This window comes from Plecotus auritus, assembly GCF_963455305.1.
Source record: "Plecotus auritus genome assembly, chromosome: 1".
NCBI classification, from domain to species: domain Eukaryota; kingdom Metazoa; phylum Chordata; class Mammalia; order Chiroptera; family Vespertilionidae; genus Plecotus; species Plecotus auritus.
This window is the reverse complement of record NC_137770.1, coordinates 149,903,215-149,911,432: the sequence shown is the minus strand read 5'-3', so window position 1 is coordinate 149,911,432 and position 8,218 is coordinate 149,903,215. Positions and strand designations below refer to the sequence as shown.

The 8,218-nt window shown below is 40.6% G+C and overlaps 1 long non-coding RNA gene across 1 annotated transcript; it reads right to left on the bottom strand.

Moving 5' to 3' along the window:
- Window positions 1–2,300: 2,300 nt before the first annotated feature.
- LOC308245630 lies at window positions 2,301–8,123 on the bottom strand. Its single transcript, XR_013960304.1, has 6 exons — window positions 8,025–8,123; window positions 7,020–7,151; window positions 6,113–6,219; window positions 5,465–5,673; window positions 4,120–4,219; window positions 2,301–2,463 (listed from the first exon to the last, which is right to left on the bottom strand). It is a non-coding gene; the product is annotated as an uncharacterized lncRNA (long non-coding RNA).
- Between the last annotated feature and the right edge of the window lie 95 nt (window positions 8,124–8,218).

The following is an 8,218-nucleotide window of genomic DNA, read 5'->3' as shown; positions in this document are numbered from 1 at the left end:
GGTTGGGAGCCAGCAGTCCTGGATTCTGAGAGGGATGTCTGACTGCCCATTTAGGCTCGATCCTGGTGGGATCGGGCCTAAACGGGCAGTCAAACATCCCTCGAGGGGTCCCAGATTGGAGAGGGTGCAGGCTGTGCTGAGGGACCCCCCCCTCCCCCCAATGCACAAATTTTGTGCAATGGGCCTCTAGTGAGAATATAAAGAAGCAGGGAAATATGGCCCATAAAATGACTAAATTAGTCAAAATTGACCCAGAAATGACACAAATGTTAGAATTAAAGAAAAGAACAGTAACATACCCTGTTTCCCCGAAAATAAAACAGTGTCTTATATTAATTTTTGCCCCCAAAGACACGCTAGGTCTTATTTTCAGGGGATGTCTTATTTTTCCATGAAGAAGAATATGGTACACATTTATTGTTAAATGAAAATAAAGGAAATTTATTACCTGTATACGGTACGGTAGTACAGTAGTTGTCAACACAAACCAGACAAACTGTGAATCCTACAGTATCAAGAATTTACTCATTTATTCAATGACAATCATGTCATCATCTTCTGGAACATCATCATAACAATCCAATTCCTGAATTTCCTGGTGAATTTCTTGTGACTCCATTTCTTTCAGAATCAGTGGACCAAATCTCTCATGTTTAGCAATAGCACTGTCTTTAAATGAGTACTTCTTGTCAAGGTAGCCTGCTCGCAGTGCATTTGCAATGCAACTGTCAGTGATTTTCTCCCATGAATTCTTCACCCAAGTCACAACTTCTTGCAGTTTAGGTTTCACAAAGTTACCATGCTGATTTCTCTCCATTCTATTTTCAATGTAGTCATTAATTTCCATGCGCAAATTGTCTTTGAATGGCTTGTTTATTGCAATATCAAGAGTCTGGAGATAGGCCGTCATTCCTGCGGGAATCATTATCTGATCTATTTTTCTTTCGTGAAGAAATGTCTTCATGTCTTTAGCGGGGTGAGTGCTGGCTGCATCCCAGACTAGCAGACCTCTTTGGCTCCCTCGCATAACAAGCAGCAGCATTAAATCGACCCACTTCCTTATAACTGCTTGTGTGGCCCAGGCTTTTTCAGTTTCAAGAATAAAAACGCCCAAAACACGTTCAATCTTTTCCTTCTTGCCCTTAGAAATGATTAAAGGTGGGATTTTAGTGCCATCCAGACGAATTGCCAAAATACAGGAAACACGTGCACTTTTCGTAAGCAGTGGAGGGAATGTACGCTAAGGAGGCACCCCGCTGTTCAATTGTTGTTTGAGATGATTGGCCCATAAACACTGCAGTTTCATCCATAGCAATCATGTTGGAAAGATTGTATTTAGAGAAGTCAGCATCATCAATAAAGGACTTGAATGCAAGTGCTCGCTTAATAACTTCAGTATCTTCCAACCTAAACTATGTTGTAGATCTTCTTAAAGACAGTTCACTTCGCTGAAGGAAATTATCCAGCCAGTGTCGTGATGCTTTGAAGTCTTCGGGGGCTATGTCAAACTGTGGTGCCATTGCAAGGGCAAATTCTTGAATCTGAGCCCTATTCACAACCAAAGCCTTTGCTCTCCTGCCAACAACCCATTCACAGATCAGGTCTTCCAGCTCAGAAAATAATGGTTGCCGACCTGATCCACACTTGCGCTTTTTAGCACTTCCCTTGTCCACTTGTTCAATGAGGTTACCATACTCTGCTCACCATTTTTGGACCAATCGGATACTCAACATCTTCTCTTTGCAGAAAGCAGTAAGATTTTGGCCCCAAGAGTCTTCCACGATTCCTTTCTTGTACTCCACGGAGTAGCTTTTTCTTTTTGCGCTCATTTCTAGGGGTAAAAAAAAAGGAATTGGGGTATCAAGGTGGCGGGAGGGGGATCACTCAAAATGACACAGGGGGGATCAGAGGGGGGAATCAAAATGGCACAGGAGAATCAGAGGGGGATTACCATTTTAGTAATCCTTTTGATCCTCCTGTGTCATTTTGATTGTCCCCTCTTGATCCTCCTGTGTCATTTTGATTGCCCCCTCTGATCCTCCTGTGTCATTTTCAGTGATCCCCCTCCCCCCACCCCTGTGCCACTGAACACCTTCACCAGACATCCCCCCTACCCCTTTATCAGACATTTACCCCCTGGGGCCTGCCTGGGGACTGTCACTGGGCTTGCTGGGGCCTGGATCTGGGCTGGAGTAGGGTCTGCCACTGACTGAGAACCTTCAGTCATCATGAAGGCGGCCGCGAGCATCAGGTAGTGTCACCAGAGACAGACCAGCACTCACCACCTTCGCCGCGTTCCATCCGCTCTAATCCTCCTGTTCTTCTACACGCATCTGTGAAAGTCTCCTCCTCTCTCCCGCCCCGCGCTCACCGCTCACTCCGACCTCCGCTCCGCCTCCACACAGCAGTGACGTCAGGACTCCTGGTAACGTCACTGGTTGCTAGACGCCAGTCGGGGCGGCCCTAGCGACCAGTTTACAGTAAATTAATTTTCATTCTGAGACAGAGCCTGGGGGCCTTATTTTCGGGGGATGCCTTATATTTCACTCAGAAGGAAACCTGTAAGTAGGTCTTATTTTCGGAGGATGTTTTATTTTCGGGGAAACACGGTAGATAACATAATTGCATTCCACATATTCATAAGGCAAAGAAGAGATATGAAAGAAAAAAGCGACTAACCTAAAATTTTTAAATGTGTGAGGTAGTAATACAATGGATACATTAAAGGCATAGTAGACAATTCAAAAGAAAAGATTAATTCATTCCTGTTGAGGAACAGAAACCATTAAAAGGAAAAGACTAAGAGAAATAAAATGACAAAATGAAGATTATCAGTGAGATGTGGATAACACCAAGCAGCCTAATATGTGTGTAGGCATAGATATTATCCTATCTAATAATGGGGAAATATGCTAATTGACCCTCATGCCGTCGCAAAGATGGCGGCGCCCACAGCCAATAAGGAGGGACTATGCTAATTGACTGCCTTGTCCTCAAAGACGGAAACGCCCACAGCCAATAAGGAGGGAATATGCTAATTTGACTGTCCCACCCTCAAAGATGGCAGCGTCCAAAGCCACAAAATGGCAGTGCCTATTCCCCTCAACCCCACCTGCCTCTGGAGTTCCCCCAATCTCCTCAGCCCCCCAGACTCCCAGGGCTGGCCCGAGGTGCAGGCAAGCCTCAGATGGTGGCTGCCCAGCTGCCCAGAGCCGCCTGAGGCTCAGGTAACCAGGACCGACTGAGGCTTGCGCTGCCGGCAGTGGCAGCATCAGAGGTGTGATGGGGCAGTATTCCCCTGATCACCGGGTCACCTCCTGCCCCTGAGGGCTCCCGGACTGTGAGAGGGGGCAGGCCGGGCTGAGGGACCCCCCCTCCAGTGCATGAATTTTCATGCACCGGGCCTCTAGTTTGATAATAATGTTTATTATCTTTGCTTCCATTCTATATTATACTGGAGGTTCTAGAGGTTCTAGTCCATGCAATCAGGCAAGAAAAGAAATACAAAGAGTAGAGAATTTGAAGAGAAGAAATAAAACTCCCTTTATTTACAGACCATATAATCATTTGTATAGAATATCAATTGGCTTCTGGAAGTATTAGAACTAATAAATGATTTTTAATGATCAGGATACAAGAGGAATATCACATTGATCTTCTATATACTAACATCTAATGTGAAAAAAGTACAAATACTAATAGTAAAAATTATGAAATACCTAGGAATGAATATATAAAAAATATACATAAGACTTATACACTGCAAACTTATAACATTGATAAGAAAAGCAAAGGATACTCAAATAAATGGAGAGAGATATTTGGTTCATGAGTTGGAAAACTCAGTATTAACAAAGGATTGATTGTTCCTAAACTGATCTACTGAGTGAACACAATTCCAATCAAAATCTCAGCAAGATTTTTTGGTAGAAATTGATAAGCTAATTCTAAAATGTCTATGAATATGTTAAAAGGCTTTGATTAGCCAAAACAACTTTAAAAAGGAAGACCAAATTTGAAAGGCTAGTACTACTTATCTAAAGAATTATTAAAAATATAATAATCAATACAGTAAATTAGACAAGTAACAGAGAAAAAAAGAGTTAAAAAAATACTTACTTTTGACAAAGATTCAAACCCGAAAACATTTTAGAGATTTTTGTTTTGTAAGTCTAATTTAAGTCCATTATTTGGAGTAAAAATATACAGAATGTCAAATCTGAAAGAAAATATATAGAAATATTGATAAACACACACAAACGAATTCAAAGGTTCTTGTAATAAAACATGATGTAAAAAAGACAATTTCAAATAACTCCATTGGAAATGTCAATACTTCAAATAGCTCTGCCGTTAACACACCTTAAGCAGCCTGTGGTGTTTCATGCCTCCCATCAGGTGTCATGTCTAATGGGCACTCCCCGTGCCAGAATTTATTCATTGAACTGGTTGCTATTAACATTGGCTAGGACTCATTGGAGAGAAATTGGCATCACGCAAAAATTAAGGGGAAAACAGCAATATTTTCAGAGGTATCTAGAAGAAAAATGAATAACTAAATAAAATCCAACTTGGAGAGAACTCCCAGTCATAAAAATGGGATGAAATATTAAATATTAGAAAAATGAATAACCAAATAAAATCCAACTTGGAGAGAACTCCCAGTCATAAAAATGGGGTGTAATATTAAATATTGGAAAATAATCCTATATAATAGAAGGCTAATATGCAAATTGTCCCCTCGGGAGTTCAACCGGGAGACTGGGAGTTAGATCGTTCGCTATGACGTGAGCAGACCATGAGCAGGTGGCATGGAACACTGCAGATGACCAGCCAGCGGCGGCGGGTTGCTTAGGGAGCGAGGAAAGGAGGAGGCAAAGAGGTGGGGAGGCAGGGAACCTGATCGGCCCTGATTGCCGGCCAGGCCTAGGGACCCTACCCAGCACAAATTTCATGCACTGGGCCTCTAGTAATTAAAACAAATTGAAATAAGCTGAACTTGCCATCTGGCAGTGAGTTCTTGATAATAAATACTAAAATGAGACAAAAGTATAATTAAAAGATTGTCAAACATATTTGATTTTCCAATATTAATAAAATTGTGATATGGCAGTATATATCAATATAACCAAAGTATGTAATTCTTAAACTTAGTCTAAGTTTGTAAAAAATAATTGACCTAAGATGATTATTTATAATTTTAGACCAACATTTCTTGATATGGCAAATTGTCAATGTTATTTAAAAAATCAATCTATAAAACAGCCTATGAGGTATACTAACATGAATTTATTTATTGGAATACATACACATTGATAGAATATTATACAAGTGTGTGTGTATACCTATAAACTAATAGGTACACACACTGGAATTATAAATTATTTCTTTCTCTTTACGTAGATTTTGACTCTAAATCATAAAATCTTACCTAATAATAGACAAACAGTTAAATTGACCATACCTCTGCTACGCCCACAGCCAATCAGAGTGAGTATTCAAATTAGAAGCCCAAAGATGGCGGCTGCCGCAGCGAAGACAAGACTGCAGACTCTGGAGTCTGTAGTGAAGATGAAGATGGCAGACTCCGGCCTGAGTCTGCAGCAAAGACGAAGAAGGCAGACTCTGGCCGGAGTGAAGGCCTGGGTCCCAGGTGCCAGAGGAAAACCGGTGCTAGAAACCAAGGGAAGGAAGGCCTATTGCACAAATCTCTTCATGCAACAGGCCTCTAGTATTATATATTATCTGAAATTAAAAATACTTAATAAAAAATTAACTAGTGGGTAAAATGAGAACTTTTCCATAGAAATTCTGATTCTAAGAAAAAATTCAGTTATATGATTTTTTTTTCTATGGGAATTACAAGTACAGTTTATAATGTGAGATAAAGTGAAAAGTAGTTACATCAAATAATAGGGCAGTACTTTTTATATTACAGTCAGAATATAATATGGCCCAAACAGTAAAAATTGCCATACCTTTCAGTTTTGTGTAACGCATATCAGTCCTGGGAGCTGATACGCTGTCCTCCTGTATAGGTTACTTTTGAAAATCCAAGCTAGCAAAAGCTTCTCTTCTATCAGCCCAGATTAGAGGTGAAAGTTAACTCTACCTGCTGTCACTCTCTCCTGCTTCTGCTCCATTATTCCTCTATCGCAGCTTCTCTGTGAACACCTTCTACAGTCTCTGTCAGAGCAACATCTCCTTTGTCTTCCATTCCTGGAGAGCACAGTGTTACTGTGATTAGTGTTTACAGTAACCCCTTGTATTTTGTCCACCACCACCAAGCAAATTAGTATAAGTCAAGAGCCTAACAGAAACCAGGTCAAGTGTAGGGAAAGTCATACATGGCTTTCGAATGGGCTTCTTTCCTTCCTGCACTCCTACTAGGAATGCAGGCTGGTTATTTATGGCATGGTTCTTTTACTAAAGCTAAATTTAAAAAGGTATCCCCCTCACACTGTGGGCAATCAGGGAGTTAAATGGTATCTAGTAACTTCCACAATCCTCTCTTTAAGAGCAGCTATTGACTCATATACACTGAGTGGCCAGATTATTATGATCTCTGAATGCATAATAATCTGGCCACTCAGTGTATGTATGTATATGTGTGTGTATATATATATTAGAGGCCCGGTGCATGAATTCGTGCATGGGTGGGGTCCGGTCAACCTGGCCAGGGGGAGGGGACATGAGTGGTTGGCCAGCCTGCCTGCTGGTTGAACTCCTGGTCGAGGGGACAATTTGCATATTAGTCTTTTATTATATAGGATATACACTGAGTGGCCAAATTATTATGCGTTCAGAGATCATAATAACCTGGCCACTCAGTGTATATAGTTTGTGGTGTCAGCCTCATTATTTTATGTTACAGCTTATATATCATAGCTGTGAAGAAAGGTTAATGTGGGTAAATTATTTAGACCTGAAATAACTTCAAGAAGTATGACAGAGAGCTAAATAATTTACAAATAAAACACTGCACACAAGTTTTCTCGTATTTTAAATGTATCTCTTACCTCTTCAGAGTTTAGGAAGACTAAGTTTTCTTGTTTGTTCCTGCTGGCGTTTCTTTGTCCATCCAGAGGAGGCACTGCTCTTCTCCTGTGCGCTCATGGTGGTCTAATTTCCTACTTGCCATATCCAAATATCTAAATAAAGTGCAAATGCAGGTGAAGGTGAACTGGGTGTTTCCCTTCTAGTGGCATCAGCTGCATTGAAATGCCAAGACAAACTCCTTACTCAATTTTTACTTCTTGAACTATAAGAATTTTAGTTTTTCTTTCAGTTCTGCTCAAGGACTTGTAAGCCAGCTCTCACCATGCTTGGTCATACAGATCTCCCTACTTTGTCAGTATCTGTTCTTATGGCCAAGACAGTGGTAAAATGTGGAGCAGATTCCTTCCAAACATTGTGAACTGGAGTCATTCATAACACAGTGGGTTTCGGGATGTGAGTTTGCAAAGAAGGCTGGAATATCTCAAAATTGATTTCAAATCTAGAAAAAAAAAGTTTGAATTTTCTGAAGAAAAATATATATCCAGGGTGCCCTGTGACTTACAGAGCCTTCAATAAATCTTCTATCCATAGTCTGGGTCTCTGGTATGTATGTTTATGGAACTACTACAAAATGGAAACACAGAATATAAAAGTCAGGCTGTGCAGCCCAATCCCTCACCTTAATGGAGGAAGGAAGAGCAGGAGAAAAAATTATGATATCCCTTCATTTCCTAAGATATGGGCTTGAGCCCGGAATGGTAATCACTGAACATGAGCAGGTAATATCTGAAGAGCTTACACATTTTCTTTTATGGACAAATGCATCTCTATACTGGCATTCGATATAAACAAACCTCTATTTTTAACTTTGTAGGAACTTCCTCAAATTTAATGCTGTCAGCCCGTAAAGATGAATCACTGAAAGCTACTGCTAGCAGCCTGTGCTAAAAGATTATTCTCCTCCCTTTTCAACTACAGGAATAATTTTGGTTCTGACTCATCTTTTAGTTTTCAGTTTGGATTACCTCTTGGACTCCCAGAAACGTTGTCATCTCTGGTAGAAATTGCTCTTCCTTCTCTTGGCATTCAAGTTCCCAATTTCTGTACTTCTTGGTCTCCCTTCCTCTCTCTACCGAGGGCAGTAGTGGAGTTAAAAGAGTGTCTAGTTCGTTAAATAATTCCAAACTCCAAATCTTTCTAGTATATTTCCAATTTATTT